This window comes from Epinephelus lanceolatus, chromosome 14 (assembly GCF_041903045.1).
Source record: "Epinephelus lanceolatus isolate andai-2023 chromosome 14, ASM4190304v1, whole genome shotgun sequence".
In the NCBI taxonomy this organism is placed as follows: Eukaryota; Metazoa; Chordata; class Actinopteri; order Perciformes; family Serranidae; genus Epinephelus; species Epinephelus lanceolatus.
In genome coordinates, this window is record NC_135747.1 from 18,481,952 (window position 1) to 18,499,048 (window position 17,097).

Below are 17,097 nucleotides of genomic sequence, written 5' to 3' on the forward strand. Positions count from 1 at the left end.
CTGAAAGGACAAACTAATACGAGGTCATGTCGGTGATTTAGATGATTAACATTTATAGAGGTCGCTGCTTTTTAGGGCCATAGTCCCAGTGAAACAGCTCGTACTTTGATCCCATATGTATAACCTCCTCTTATAATATCCCTCGCAGCTACCAGGAGGCCTAATGGGCAGATGGTGGTCAAGGTCATCGCTCTCATCTTCATGTATGTGTGTCAGTTGCTTCATACCAGGGACGGGAGACAGGTTGCCCAAAATTAGAAACTCAATCACATGAAATTAATTCACAGATAATAATTATTTTATTCCAGGATGGTAGGAGTTAATAGGACTTGATTATTAATTGAGTTTTCCATTTCCATTGCTTCAAATGTCTGCTGAAAAACTGACATGTAAAATGTGCATATAGCAAAGCAGCCAACAACCCAACATATGAACAGGTGGAATATTCCCCCTCTGTCTTCTGTTGCACTCTGGTACAAAAGCTGTGAACCATCTTTGGCTCAGGTGCTGTGACCAAGAGGCCTTCTCATCTTACCATGAGCAGTCAAAGGGAGCCGGCAGCCTCTACCCAGTCACATCTGTCTGATCTGGCAGCTGGCGGGCAAGATGAGCCTGTGGTGGCCACATGGGGGCCATATTGCTCCTTAGAAGCCAACTTCAGTCAACATTGAAACAGAATCCCTCAAGCCTCTGCTCATTGAACTGGAATTAACAGAATAAACTGGAGATAAATTGTTAGTAATTAGTATCCCTTCAAATGAACTCAGTCTATATATCATGGATACAACTATGAAGAGCAGCACGTTGTTATATTTTATTTCTACATGTTGCAGGTACAGCAGTTGCACTCCAGAGGGTGCTCTTATCAGAGAACATCTTGAACAGCCCAGCTTTACAATTTTCTATTACAATACTGTAATATGACTGCTTTTATGCTGTACATTTTTGTTTTTACTGTGAGATAGCATGATTTTTAAATGTCCTTATCTGTCAATGCACGTCTTCCCCTCTACAATTTGAATCAAGAAAATCTTGATTTAAATCTCACGGTAATGGTATGTTTTCAAATTAGAATGTCCACATTGTAGGGATTATTTCTTTCTAAAAAAAAAAAAGTAGTTCTAGTGGAAAGTGTAAGTTATCAAGAGTTTTCCTCTTGTTTTTCAAAGCTCTAAGCAGTACACCTACGATTCCATTAATTTTAAAATTCTGCAAATAGAAACTCATTTTATTTTTTTATCTTAGTTTATTCTACTTTATTTCATTTCATTTTATTTTATTTTATATATTTTATTTCATGTTATTTTATCTTTTTATTCTATTTTATTTCATTTTATTTTATATATTTTTATTTCATGTTATTTTATTTTTTTATTCTATTTTATTTCATTTTATTTTTATTTTATATATTTCATTTCATTATATTTTGTATTCTATTTTATTTATTTATTTATTTTATTTTATATAGATACTTCAAAGGGTAAATAAGATGAACATGGTTTTTGAGGTTCGTAGTGTATAGTAACCCACCGGCAAGCACAAACCACATTTTGTTACGGCAATTACATCCGTCATTTATGAGGGGTTCAAAATGTGTAATTTTATTTCCTCTAACAGATAGCCTCAAGAATATATTTTTTCAGGAGGAAAGACATCCTGGATGAAGGGGCTAGTTTAGCTAACTAACTTAGCAAGCTAACAGCAACAGATACACTCACAAGTTTAACCCTTATGCACTCTTGCAAAATAGTTGTCCTTTTGATTTTTATTTTTTAATAACTTTGGCTGTGTAAATGCATATGGCATACATTTTGGGGAGAGTGTGAGTTTTCTTTCAAATTTTGGAAGTTCAGCCTCATAATAAGTCAATAAGAAACAGTGTAGCCTAAAAACACCCTCTCAGACCCAATTAAAACCACATTTTTTTTAATCTCATGCCAGTTACAGCATAACGGCTTTCATTCTGTGATATCGGACTGTTACTTTAGAGTGCTGACTTCAAATTTCAAATTTTAGTGTTTACTATTTTCCACCTTGAGCCATCTTCTCATACAGTATTTGCACTATGGGGAAATTGCATGCTGATTTCCTGGTCTCCACTAGGGGCATTGATGCTGTATTAGGAACACTGTAGGCCAGTGTAATGAAACCAAAATCATGTCTGTGTTGATAATTGTCAGACAGAAGTGTGTATGTGTGTGGATAAATTAGTGTGTCTGCGTGTATGTGTGTGTGCAACTAAAGAGATAAGCATTCTATTGCACTACAGGCACAGTGAAACCCACAATGCTTGTGTGCATGCATGTACGTGTGTATCCTTGAAAGGGTGTTCTTGTGTGCCTACATGTAAGAGCAAGTGGTTCTCATGTCATTTTTCTTTCATTCGCTGTGAAATTAGTCTGGTATTTTTGCTTTATTTTCAACCCTTTCATACATAGTGCTCACTACAGTGGACAGCTATTTGAAAGCCATTTTCTTGTATCTGTTTCGGTTTTAATAGTTGCATTTAGGTCACTACAGTGGACCCTGTAGTGCGTCATGCCATACACTGCCACCCACTGGACAGGTGTTGTCAGTGCAACACAAATCTGTCAAAACCAAGATGGCTGACAGAAAGCAATTAATGTTGTTCAGCTAAAGAATATCTTGCCAGTCCTTCTATAATAGGAGAGCCTGGCAGGTAAATAAAATCTGTCAATATCAAGTAACATCGAAGGAGTAATGCAGTTGCCAAATTTTCCAAGTATTAATTTTATGTTGTGAGGAAACTACAACTAATCATCTGTCCACTGAACTGGACATCATGCATCACTGGCTATATTTCAACTACAATTAATAGCATTACTGCAACCTTGTTGTTCTTGAAAATATCTTATCTGCAGTGACTTTGAGCTGTAAATCAACTGATTTATGTTAGAATGTAATGTACAGTTTTTGTAACAGAAACAATATTTTGGCAATATTTTTGTCATTTTTGTGGAAAATGCTCATCAAAAAATGATATAGTTCACTAGGAGGAGGTGGGTGGGGGGCTGAGGAGTGAAGAGGATGGAGCTGAAAGAGGGAGGGGGGAGGTAGGTACAGTTCAACACCTTTCCATGGCATTGAACAGTATATGAACATGTTAAAATGTGTAAACACACTAGCTTATTAGCATTAAAGTATATATTTTAAAGTTTCATTTGATATATATCATTTTTTAAATTGGTTTGTATTTCTCCAGTTGAAAACTTTAACACATGCGCTCCAACTGAGTGCACATGTGGAAAAACTCTTTAAACTTTACTTTTTCATGCCTAGAGAGGAATAAAAACCCTCAAGAAAAAAAAATCTTGACTTAAGTCCTAATAATATCCCCCACCAAAATTTACTCCTATTATATGGACACTGAGTCATTTATTTTTCATCTAAAAACATAATAGCGTCATGTAAAAAACTGACATTTAAAGGGTTAAAATTCTGAAAATTAATGAATATTTGGTAGATACTGTATGATGCGAACTGGAGTTGTAAAAGTGGAAAATAATATTGATGTATATAATTTTTATAACTTTTTTGATGTGGACATTTTTGGACGAAGAGGGAGTTGTTTTTTTTGTTTGTTTGTTTTAAATCTGACAAAAAAGTGCATAAAAATATCAAAATCAATGTTGTTGCTAATCATTGATATGTCCCAAACTGTAAAAAATAAAGAATAAAAAATCACCTTAGCATATAATGCACAGAAAATAATTCAAATTTTGTATTGTTTTTTTTTTAATGAAAAAACAATCAGTCAAACAAACAAACAACAGTGATATTATGTAAACAAACTGGCCTTTAAATAATAAAAATTCTGAAAATAAATGAATATTCGGTAGTTGTGAACAGGAGTGATAATGGTTTAAAAGATTAATTCACTGAAACTAGAAAATAATTTATAATATTTTAATGGCTTTTTTTTTGCGCAGACATTTTTGTCCACGAATGACACCATAGAAACTTTTTTAAAGGATGCAGAATTGTTGAGGTTACATTTACATTACCATCGCGTTTAAATCTCTCCTAAATTTAAAATAATGTACACAATATCTACCAATGCTCTCTTAATTCTAGAAAACGGGTGGAGCACAACACCGTAATAACCAGAGCACAATGACAATGTGACGGTGAGACTTGTACAGTCATTACGGTAACTGTAGGCTGCGGAGCCCCTGTGTCCGACAGAACCGGAGTTGCACTGAAAGACACTGCGCCGAACAGGTAACAAATGACACGTCTTTTTTTTCTTTAACAGCTTGATAAAAGGAGATATTATGTATGAATGATGACAGGAGATTGTCTTATTGGCGGTCATGTTGCATATTTACACCCGACAGTGAATGACCATTTGAGCAGGCATCGGAGCTGAAATGATGAGGTGCCCCTCTGTGTGGATGGAGAAAGGACGCATTGTTCGTCTCCAGGAGAATTGGGTCTGGGTTCTGATGAGTCTGTTCTGTCTCATCTCTGTTTGCAGCCAGGGTTACATGAGCAGTGTTGCGGAATTAAGTCTGACATGAAATCACAGCTGAGCAACAGATCTAAGAGCCAGATCTCTGTCATAGGTAAGAGACTTATTGATTGCTGCCGTGCCTATTATTGCTCCAATTACGCACTGTAATGCTTGTTTTGTTGACGGCTTGACAGGATAATGTCTGCATTGTGCTACATAAAGGCTCTACCTATTGCGGTCACTGCGGGAACTTGCCTTGCTGCGGTGGCAGTGCGCGGATAGTACGACTATAAGACATTATAGACAGATTTAACATGAGGTCACTGTGGAAAAATCATTGAGAATATGCTCCTGTAGGAATGTAAACGTGATTTATAATCTGAGCAGCGCTGCCTAATGAGAGAGGAAGAGAAAGAGGGGTGCAAATTCAGGTGCTGAGTCATATTGGCTGGTCCCTCTCTGATTGATCACACAATTAAACCCCAATGTGTGCATGTTTGTTAAAGGCAACATAACCTAATGTTAAATAATCCCATTGTATCTGCTGTATTTGTGCTGTTGAGGTGATTTTATTTAATTGAAATCATGTGTAAAAGCTGTTTCTGTTCAATCCTGATCTCTTTATTGAACCCCTGCTTCATCATGAGCCCAACATGGCAAATGCAGCTAAAGCAGGCTGGGCTGTTCCACCTCATACTGAATGGATATTAAATGCTGATCCTAAACATGATAGATGTCTTGTTCACTACATGCAGGCTTCAGTTCAATCTCATTTACATAAAGGGGCTGACTATTGATTTCCCTTTGTCATGTCCACTTGACCACGGTGTGTGCAGGCAAATTTGGATGCCTGATGCATTCAGGATGAGGCTGGGGTGCACTGAGTCATGAACGGCCAGGCAGGCAGGCAGGCAGCTTGGAGCTCCTCCTCCTCGCTGAGGGGAGTGGGCTGATAGTCCTGGAATACCGGGCTGGTCGTCTATCGGTATCTATCATCCCTGCTACATTTGCTTTTTGCCTGCTGTGATTGTCAGGAGCAGATTCAGCGGTATACTGATGTGATTCTTTGGATGTTATATGCTAAGGGCGGACAGAGGGGAGGCTATGAGCGAAAACTGGGAGATTCGTCACAGTTAGCACCTATAGATTGCTGTCTGTCTGTGTTGACACATGGAAATGTGTCTTTGGCTTATACATATTAAAGACGTCATTTTTGACACCCATTTTACAATTGAATTTAAATTTAAAACAATCTGTAGATTATTTGCAACCTCTGAAATGCTGTAACATTGGCATCTTGTGTTCGTACATGTATATGCACGCCAAAACGACTCCTTTTAGTGCTAAATTCCTCATATAGATTTTGTGGAACTCATTGGAAGTGACGAGGTAGGCAAGTTTACTGATGGTGTTTGTGTTTTGGTAAGGGCTTAGAGGGGAAGTGGACCTCAGAGATGGGAGGTGCTAGCCAGGTTTTATAATGACATGCCTGTTCTCTGCCTGAACGTACCAGAAACTCATCTCGAACTCTCTGTGACAATATAAAGTAGCAATTACAAGCTGATTTACAAAACTAATTTGATAGTGAGTGAATCTTCATCCATTCATTTATACATTTATTCATTCATTAGCTCAGGTGTAGAGACATCAGCTGAAAATGAAGATGTCAGGGTGATGCACGAGCCGTGTATAGCTGAGCTAATGAATCACTGCCGGTGTTGTGTGGGTCAGTACAGAAGGAGGCCGGATTGAAAGTCTGTCAGTCAGATATCAGCGCGAGGAATCGGGAGATGAACCAGAGATCTTATGAGGGATGGCATTTTTCACGGTCTTTCTGAATGAACTCGACTTGTACAATAGTATTGTGGAAAGGTACAGATGTATAGCGCGAGTTTCCTGTGAATAAATTAAGCATGAGGTGAGTGTGTAGCATAGCCTGAGGTTTTAGTTTAATTAGGAGTGCTGTCTGTGTGATAGTAAAGCACATTTCTCTTGGAAGTATGGATCTACACAGGAACACATGAAAAATATCATCATTTAGCAAAAAAGGAAAAAGAAAATATTCACGACGAGCCTAAAGATAAAAGTCGGATTGAAAGACGGGTTTTTCTATTGATGTCAAAACATCAATAGAAGGGAAGACCTAATAGTGAGTGTTTAGCTTTTCTGCAGTCTCAATACTGAAAATCTCCTTTGGGTTTTAACCAGCAGGAGTGAGGAAACCTGAAAGAAGAATAGGGTCAGAGGAACCCTGTAAGGGAAAAGAACAAAACATACAGGGCTTTAAAAACAGAACCTTGAAACCAATTGTTTATTTGACTGGTAACCAGTGAAGCGAGGCTACTGAGGGATTAATGGACTCTCTTCTTGGTGCCAGTCAGGAGCCTGGTGGCAGTGTTTTAGACCACCTGCGGGGGAGACTGGCTGGCTCCCACAGAGTTACACAAAATCAAGAAAGACAGAGATTAAGGCAAAGAGTGTGACAGTTTCCAGATACTCACCTCAGAGAAAACACTGGGTTGAAAGGGTCTTATTATTGTAGCTTTTGGCATTCATATAGTGATGATAGCTTTGCACGCACAAACTGCATTGCTGAGATGTGGGACACAAAAATATAGAAAGAGACAGTAAAGACTAAGAGAAGTCTACTGGACACAGAGGACAGTTTGGGTACTAAATGTTACATTCACCTCTGTTTGCAGCTCCTGATAAGATCGTTTGGATAATTAGGTTAAACCGGGGATTTGTTGTCTGACCACATGTGTTGCTTGCCCTAATAGACTCAATGTCTGTTGTACAGTAATGCCGTGCCACTGCAATCTTATCTCAGTAATTACATTTACAGTATGTCAGGTTTCCCACGGTGATGGAAAACCTGGGAGTGATGGAATTCCACAGTCTCGTTTTCCAGGCCCGGAAATTCATGGAATTGGTAAAATCCATGACAGTTTTGGAAAAGCCATGGAATTTTTCTTGTGTGTAATGAAATTGTTTCAGTAATCCTCCGTGGATAACCTTCCATGTAATGTAACATAACAGCAAAATTATTGTATGTAGCTGATACATGATGTGTAGTATAGACCCTTTTAGGGCTGACGTCACAATGACCTGAGTTTTTTAGCTGGAGACAAAACACGACTCACCACCACAGGGCTGTAGGCTACATAGGAGTCTTAAAATGTTATCTTGTTGTGTTATTGGGTGCCAGAATAGGAGTCATGGCTCAAAGCTTAAATTTGATCGTCTACCAGCCACCACTGTCCATCAACAAAAACAAAGACATCTATGGTTAATGTGATAACAAGAACGGTTTGAATGGAGGCCATAATCACAAATGCTCATCGCACACTCCATATCAGGTTACTGTTGTAGGGATGAATAACGTTATGTGTATTAAGGGTTATATGTCCCCCTCATCAGAAATTGGGGAAGTATTAAGAGGAATATTGGATTTCTGTGTAACACTAACTTTTTAGTGCATTAGCTAACATTAGCTTCGATAGCAAAACAAGCTGGAGGAAACCGTTCAAGTGTCGTCCTTCTTTGTAAGATTTAACCGCAAAGCCGGCCGTCCCACCTTTAGCAATCCTGCCAAATCATCCGTCCACTGAGTGAGAGCATACGGGTTGGCCAGTCTGGTCCCATTGGTCAGTGTTTACTTTTTCATGTAACACTCGCAGTCCCGGAGAGCGAGTGATGTGTAACGTGGTGCGTTTGTAAATTCTGATGCTCTACACTGAAATGAGAGCCCTGTTGGTCAAAGAAACAAAGCTTTATATGTCTATATGAAATAACGAGAGGTTAAGTTAATCACACATTCACTCCACTCTGCACTCTGCCGCTCCGAGAGTGTGGTGCTCTGAATAACGGAACGGTACATTCTGATAGCGTTAAGAATATATGAATGGTCCAGTTTGTGCCAGAGTGCAACGGCACTTGGAATGAGTATTTCTGTATGCACCACTTGTATCATCTTCCTCCATTGTCTAAAACAAGCCAATTAACTTGCTAGCTAGTGCTGACTTATGTCTGTGGAGAACTGTTGCCTGACTCTTGCCTCCAGCTAAGCCCTACCCACCAAAAAACATCATACTGTTTACTAACAGTAATGGGTTCTTCAGTTTCGTTTTAACTGCTCTGAAAAAGGAGCGTGGTAGTTAGAAGGTATGGAGCATTCCTTTTTTTTTTTTTTTTTTTTTTTTTGAGCAAATTAACCGATGGAGCCCTTTCTCACTCTGAAGTCATCAAAATCAGGCGCGTGGGCAGTGACTTGCAGCATCAGAAACCAACAAAAAAAGTTGGCATGATGCACGGCCAGTTGTCGTTATAGTTGAGCAATGTCTTGCGGTGTCAGAGGGAAACACGGCAGGACAAGGGCAAAAATTAAGGCGGCAAAGGTCCAAGTGGGGCGGGTGTAAGTGGTGGTGGATGGGTCCAACAAACACGGACTTTCACCCAAGTGAGCAGTGTTCTTGTCCCGTAAGAGTTATTTTTTCCTAAACTTAATCGTGTTTTTGTTGCCTAAACCCAACCATGTGTGTTTGTTGTTGAAGGGAAAAAAAAGCATCAATTCACGATGTTGTAGCGACGTAGTGCGTTTATTTTGAAAGAGACTGTATGTAAATGCCAAACGTCAAAAGAGAACTTGTCACAGTGTCCCAGAACGTCAACACCCAATGCACCCAGGGTACTTTGCATGTCGTATGTGGAAGTGGAAAGTCCATAACCAAAACGTCAATATATGATGAAGTTGGAGTGCGAATTTCTTGACTTGATGGGCCAACCGAACTGTCAGTTGTCACTTCCCCACTATGGGAGCTCCACTGCTCCATGTTTGCGGACTGCCTTCAATAATATAATTAACTTTTTGGAGTAAAGTGTTCTATACAGTTTTGTTTGTGTTACACACTGTAAATGGTCATGGAAAAGCTTTGAAATGTTGTCCATAAAACTGTGTGGGAACCTGGCTTGTGTCCAATGTTTAGAGTTGAATAGGTAAAATATTACCAGTAAAATACCACATTTCTTGTACAGAGATCTAAAGGAAACATTTGCTGAATCGATTATCTTCATTGTCTTCAGTACAGTCGGCTGTCAGAGCGAGCAGTCCAGGTAGTGGTGCCAGGTAGCACTGCAGCAGGCCAGTTCACACTCATGTGGTGCCATGTAGTGTAGGTCAGCTTTACATAAGCCCTGTGTGTCAGTGAGACAACCTAATCCTGATTCCTACAAAGATACTTAGTCAGCTGGGCACACACACAAACACACACACAAATACACAAACAGGCAGTCCTCGCTTGTCACATTTAATGATTGACGTAATGCTCCCTGTGTGTTTGTGTGTGTGAGAGACAGACAATGTGGGAAAGGCTCTTTGTATGAAAGAAGAGAGACACTCGGTGGGAGCTTTGGTAGCGGCACCAACACACACTCAGCCCGGCATGTCTGCCAGCTAGCTGCCAATCTCTCGTCCTTTCTCTCTGCCTAAATGAAGTACTCAAGGTTTTTGGAAGATTAGCTCATTGGTCAAGGTGCCTATTAAGTAGTGAGAAGATGCTTTATGCTAACATTTAGATGTCAACTAGGGCTGCAGCTAACTGTTAGGAATTTCATTAGTGATTAATCTGCTAATAGTCTTCTTTAAGTAATAGATTAATTGTTCGTCTCAAAAATGTCTAGAACTAACACTTGATATTTTGGTTTGAAAAATGACTCATTATTTTTTGAGGGTTATTATTATGTTTGTTTATCAAAACAGTTGCAGATTAATTTTCTGTTGACTGACTTATTGTGTCAGCTCAAGTATAAAATATGCTTTAAATCTATGCTTTATGGGCATTCTGATATTTATATGCAGTTGTCCATCACCCAAACGTCCTGTGGCAACACTGAAGCACATAGCTTAATGCCAATTTGTAACATATTGTACAGTATTCATATTATACAATGTATATTTACAGTATATTTCGCTTATATTGTACCAATCCCTTAAACAAATCTGTCAGTTTTACTGTAGCAACATCACCTACAATTTCCTAATTTCTGGGCTTGACCAACAACACAGTCCTTCAAAACCTTAACCCTGACTTATTTTATATAACCTGTATTCTCTTCACATATTTAAGTTGAATCATTTCAGATAGGCCATCCTCTGAGTCAAAACTAAACTTAAGTGTGGCAACCCTTGAGGGAAAATCCCCATCTTCATACAGGAGTACTTATTTTGAGATTGGATGAGAGAGGTGGAAAGTAGCAGATGTTCGGTACAGAAATAACTCACTAAGGGCTACCAAATGTGACTCTTGCATTTGTTCAAGGAGTTATGTTTTTAAAGATTATATAAGTATTGAAAATGCTCTGTTGACATTATTGAATGTCACAAACAACATATTTTTCTGCAAAAGACAACTGTTGAAAGGAGATTATTGATTGCTTAGTCATCTAGTGAATGCAAACTGCCTTGAGTCAAACACTGAGATCCAGCATTACCTCACTTATCTTTGCACTTGAAGTTGACCTCCTCTCTTTTCAAGGGCGGGGAGCGTAAATAAAAAACAAGGTGGAATGCAGCGACCATAAACAACTAGCATGTCGTTGATAAAGTGCTTGGCATTGTACATTAGCTGGCTGCTTATATTTAGTTTTATACTGGAGGGCAGAGGGCCAAGGATACCTACAAGCAGACAACCATAATACCTTAAAATCTCTGCCATTGCCGGCTGTTGCACACTTGCATTGTGGTGCAGTTGAGTATGTGCAGTAAGCTCACGTCTAGTCAAGTATACAGTATAATAGTCTTTATAAAACAGTGCATAGGATCCATACTAGAAATAAACGTACGCACAAAAACCAAAAATGGTGTGCGGCAAAAAATATTCGGCAATTTCTACAATCAGGCTTCCACCTCACCATCTGCGTCGTTTCCTGTCTCCAGAGTGTTCATAAGCATGGGTAAAAGTTTCTCCCATGAACTCTGTTTTTATAGACTCATTTTATGCATATGCAATGTTCATAAATGAGACCCCTGGTATTGACACCTGTAGGTTTTATTTTCATATCAGGGTGAGATACAGAGGTGTGACTGTTAGCTGGTAGAGTCAGTGTCTTGCCTCAGGGCTCACCGGACAGATGTTTGCAGACTTAGTCAACTGTTCACAAGTTTGATTGTTCATAAAGGATTCAGACCTAATATCAGCAAAGATAAATGTATTTACTTGGTTGTGGTAATGAAGGTCTGATAGGATGGTGTCAAGAAAAACATGATGTTAACATGCATCTTGGGTGATCCGATCACAAGATCACGATCGATGATCACAATCAGCTTTTTGGTCTGAAACCAACCAAGATGTATTGAGGTTGAGATCCGATCATTCAGACCACATTCAGAGATGGTCTTGGTCTTCTTTTAACAGTGTGTACGCGACTGTATTCTGAGCCACATTGAAGGACTGCCTACTCAACTGACGTCCTCTGTGAAAGCTGAAGTATACTCATTCACGCTCCAGTGCTGCTGTTTCAAAGTGCAACAACAGGCAACAACGAAAAATTGGAAAAGCCCATAGAGATATATTATGTGCGTTAAACATCTTGGACGATTTGGTTTGCCTGGAATATGCCAAGGAATAGACCCAGACTGTACTGTTTTGATCCCGTCTTTTAATTTCAGGCAGGCTAGGAACAAGAAGTGCATCGCTGCTTTCCACCAGTTTAAAATAACAATGCATTTGGTCTTTGCAGTCGGAAATGATGTGACAAGAGACGCGTTGTATGTCAGGTGTGAACAGACAGACATAGAGCTGTCCACTTGTGATCAGATCACCCAAGAAGCGCGTTAATACCAGGTGTGAACAGGTCAAAGGCCATGCGCACCTTGTTTTTCCTAGTATCTCCATTGAATAGACAACCTGTCAAATTTAATGTTTTACCCATGAGGCTCAGGTTTTAGCACCTTTACCATCATCACATGGCCATAAAATGAAAGGCTCACAGATTGTTCCATCATCAAAGAAAATAAGAAGCGGAAGTGGTAATCCTCGATCAGCGTTAAAATGCTGTTGGACTGAAGAACGCTGACCTCAGTTGTTGTGTTCTTGACAGTCCTGTCAGAGAGTGGCCCATCACACTGACAAGTCTAAGCTATGTAATTTCCATTTTTGGCTGTGGTTCAAGAAAGGTATGGCTGACCTCACATAACCTGCAGTTAAAGGATATCCACTTTGTCCACTGTCAGATTTCTACCTGCTCCACAGCACAGTGATTTGGCCTGTTCTTAAGTGTCTCGTTGGGCTTCTGTTCTTCAACTCTGATTTTTTTATTTCACCAGTTGGGACAGCCGGGGTCCAGCTAGCTGACCTTTGGTTTGTGGGAGGCTGAGATCAGTCACGTCAAACCCACAACAGTCCGTCCCAACACCCAGACTTATCTGTCTTCCTGACAGCTCTGAGTCCAGGATAAACCACTGCTGTTTGTAGCATACTGTACCTCCATGAGTGAATGTGGGTAGTAACGAAGGTGTCTAAACTATAGGCTTGACCCAGAGCTACTCTAAGCGACTGAAAATGTAGTTCCAGATAAACTACTGTACACTCTCAAGGAATCTACCTCTTCAGTAGTTTGTTTTTCAGAGGTTGATGTCTTAAAGCTGTTGAAGTATATTTGTAATTCTACCAGATTTTCTGTTTTCCCAAAGATGCTTCCTTCCCATCAAATACAGTCAGTTTCCAGTTTAGTAGGCACTGCTAGCTAAATTAATGCCGTCTAATATCGTCATGCAAAGCTCTGGCATAAGATGTGGCGTGAAACGGGACAGGAGTAGCGTGTATATCTTTTCTGTTTCATGACTAATTTCATGCAGCAAAGCCTGTTAAGGACATAGTGCTTTGCTTGTAAACCTGAAAATATTGCTTCTTGAGTTGAAACCAGGCTGAAAATTAAATAGGACCTATCTTATTGCAGTTACTTAAAGAAAATAATCATCAAAAAAAGCACTTGTCAGCAGCGAGGTAGCAGGCTGACAGAGATAACAGGCCAGCTGCTGTTCTTTCAGGTATTGGTGGACGCTCTCCTCCAAAGCACGAGAAAATCTTCGCAAAATTTGAGGCAGGGCTTGTTTGAGAGGCGCATGCATCCCTGCTGGATATCACGTCAAAAAAAGCAATAAATAAATAAATAAACAAAGAAAAGATGCAAGTAGAATTTTGAATGGGGAATTTATTTTTGGCAGCAGTCAGATGTCTGGGGTCTATAGGAAGTAACTATTTCTATAGAGCCTCATTCTCTGCACCCAACAGTACACGGCAGCGCGGATAAAGAGCTCACAGAAAAACATGTGTGGGCTGAACCCAGAAAAACATAAGGGTGAGTCACAGCTCACCGAACTATTTAGTGTTGCTTCTCCTCTCCTCTTGGACAGTGTATGTGCATGTGTCTTGCATCTGTGTGATTGTTCAGTGTGTGTGTGTGTGTGTGTGTGTGTGTGTGCAACAGTCTGTGTGTGGGAGTGTATGCTTGTGTGTGGGTATCATTTACAGTTTTATGTGGTTGTGTTAAAGGGAAGAAAAAAATCACCCTCGGTGTCTTTCACTTTGATATGTGTGATGTTCAGTGCATCCCAGGCTTTATCTGGTGACATAATGCTGTAATTTAGTTTCTTTCAGTCTGCTTCAGCCAATGGAGTGTTTTCCTGAATTGTGCAGAATACCTTATAACAAGCTCCACAGAAGAGTGTGTGGGCATAGAAATACAGCTAAATGGCCTGTCAGTTGGAGAAACACTGTTACGGGAGGAACATCTCAGGAAATGAACTTGAAATATGTCAATGGTTTAACCACCAATGGGAAGCTGATTGAAATGTTAGAATCAATTAAGATTAACGGCCACTTTTTGATGGCTTGACAAAACCTTTTCCTTAAAATTCATAAACCTGCTATAAGGGATGTAACAACACATATTCGTATTGAACGGTTCGGTACGAAGCTTTTGGTTTGGTACGTGTTACAAATAGAACCAGTCTTTTGAATTAATCCTATTAAATATCGAAAGACACGCTGAGAGGCATGCTATGCTAAACTAACTCAATGCAATGTACGCTGTTACCAGACCAGATATCTTCCAATAACCTACAGGGCTGGCACTTGGAGCCACTTTGGTTTTGCTTTGAATTATGAGGATGATGGTGAGAGTAGTGCATAAAAACACAACAGTATGTCACAACTGCTACACAGTAGGTTACATCAGTGGGAATACTTCAAACATGCCAACTAATTAACGCCGATTTCACTCCAGCGTGTCAGTCGGTGGAACTAGATGAAAACGAGGGGCAACACAAGCTATGAGCTAACACTATTCTCGCAGCATATAGGCAGCCATTCCCAAGTGATTCAAACAGGGAAAAAGAAATCTGCGCAGTGTTTGGTAACGTTACATTTACAGCTGCAGACATGAGACTCGATTCTGTAGTGGAAAACTTAGATTTGACGAACATGCTTCATGTAACTGGGCTGAATTACAATATTTCCTCATGAGCCTATTTCAGCAAGACTCTAATTCCTGCTCTGTACAAAAAAAAAAAAAAAAAAATTGACACCACCATGTCGTATGTCGTATGTGAATTTTGTGAACCCTTACACCCCTACCTGCTATCATACTGTATCTTAGCAAACTGATACAATATACAGTATTGGACAAACTCTTCATGGTATGCTATCCCTGAGTGTGTGAGCAGTGCAGATAGTGGGACTCACCTGGCTCATTATCAGGGAGCCAAAACCCATGAGATGATCCAACGACAGCCATCTTCCCACCCAGTGCCCATCAAATTCCCAACACCCACCACTTCCTTGTCCACAAGGGTTTCAAAATGAATAGATACCAGTCATATATCACAGATATCCCCAAGCAGGGCCTGAAATAATCTTTTGTCACTATCTGCCGCTTTGGATATCTACGCAGTAAATGAAGGAATAACATTTAGATTATTTCGACATTATTTATTGCAATGTCATTCAATGTTCGTTGGGCAACATTTTGAATGTGAATTAGGCCGTGGCTTTTGGGGGAGCCCTGTTATTCTGGGGTGGGAGGGTACTGTAGCAACTGAAGCAAGTTGTGGGAACTTTACTTGGGTTTTGAGGAGCTGCAGTTGTGTCTTTCTCCATCCACCAAAATGGCAGATGGCCTAATGATTCTACATGCCACTGCCAACAATTTACCCACATCTGGCGTGTGACGGGTGCTAATTTCTGACCCTGTCCACAAGCGTTCTCTTTGTCTTCCTCTTGCATCTCTCCATCAGCAATTCCTCATGCACTGATGACAGGCCTCATATTCTGACAGCAGAGCACAGCTGCCATCTGAGAGGTCCTGTCAATCAAGTTGCAATAAACTATGGCAGAGCTAAATAGAAAAGGGGCTCCCAGAGGTTCTTGATGGGCTTTCAGACGGTCCACTGCAGAATTACATGGAAACCTAGTAAACCCTGGCTCAAATGTGGCATCATGGACTTAACTTTTTGCCTTGTATGTTGTTTATGTGTTGTCTGTCAGAATCCACCTTTACAGTGGCATAATCTTACAAAACATTGTGTTACATTGTATGTAGTTATTCTTCTTCATATCCCTTCCTGACAAGAGGAGCAGTCGGACATACTGTACATGTGGATACTGAACAACATGAGCCTACATATGTTGCTTTGTTTCACAGCCTCTGTCGGCATAATTGCATCTCACATCATATCACTGAAATGCTTTAATATTACCGCTCTGCCTTCCATCTTGCTCCTCTTAATGGCTTCTCTCAACAGAGGTTGATGGCGACGCCCCCTAAGGTCTCTCTGCTGAATGACAGCGCCACAGAGGAATGAAATCCTGGTTTTTCTTTCTCAGCTAAATTAGAAAGCAGGCAGAGAGCACTCAAGTGAATAGTACATTATGACCTTCTTTCCACCTGCATTAACACGCGTCCTGGATAATGGCATCGTATTCAGAAAAATGCTAAACCCCATCGATTTCAGGTATAAATGCACCTAAGATATGTTAAAAGTCCATTTATTCATGCCAGGGATAGTCAGAGAGGCATTTAGTCACATTAGCAGCAACGGGGGGTTAATGAAATGTCACTATGCTTCAGATTAACAAGAAATGTCAGGCTTCTTGTAGCTGTGAAACAAGCAAGATGAGGATTATAGTCTCCATTATAAGGCTTAATGTTACCTGGGAAAGTGATGTGTGCAGTAGTCTGCATTTTGATGAAAGGACGAAATCAAAATGTAATAGTTATACTAAGGATATTATCATTATTATTATTATTATCATTATTATTATTAAACAGTGAGGTTACATAATGTCTAAATTGGACATATGCTGAGTCACCATTTGGCCACAGTTTTCTATCGCCTGGTGTGCCGGCTTTCCCGGTTTCCCACCATATTTCCAGAAGTGTCACCAGACGCTTTGTAAAGTGTGTGATCTGTGGTTCTGAACTTGTTGAGAGATCTGTGGGAATTCAGCGCGTAAAAGCTTACAAGTTAGACACGAGAAAGGAACATGAATTATTCCCTCATTGTTTTTGAAGTGTTGCGTTTCATCTCTTCAGCAGTCGTCTTTGGGGAAGCGAGTCGTCCCTCT

The 17,097-nt window shown here is 39.9% G+C and overlaps 1 protein-coding gene across 9 annotated transcripts in view; it reads left to right on the forward strand.

Moving 5' to 3' along the window:
* Positions 1-4,162: 4,162 nt before the first annotated feature.
* Positions 4,163-17,097, forward strand: part of map2 (microtubule-associated protein 2) — a 136,941-nt gene continuing 124,006 nt past the window's right edge. For 7 of the 9 annotated variants that reach the window (XM_078174420.1, XM_078174422.1, XM_078174423.1 and 4 more), the window contains exons 1-2: positions 4,163-4,242; positions 4,499-4,586. The gene's annotated coding sequence lies outside the window, so the exon portion shown is untranslated. The remainder of the gene's footprint in view (positions 4,243-4,498; positions 4,587-17,097) is intronic. The other 2 variants (XM_078174421.1, XM_078174429.1) reach the window with 1 other exon arrangement.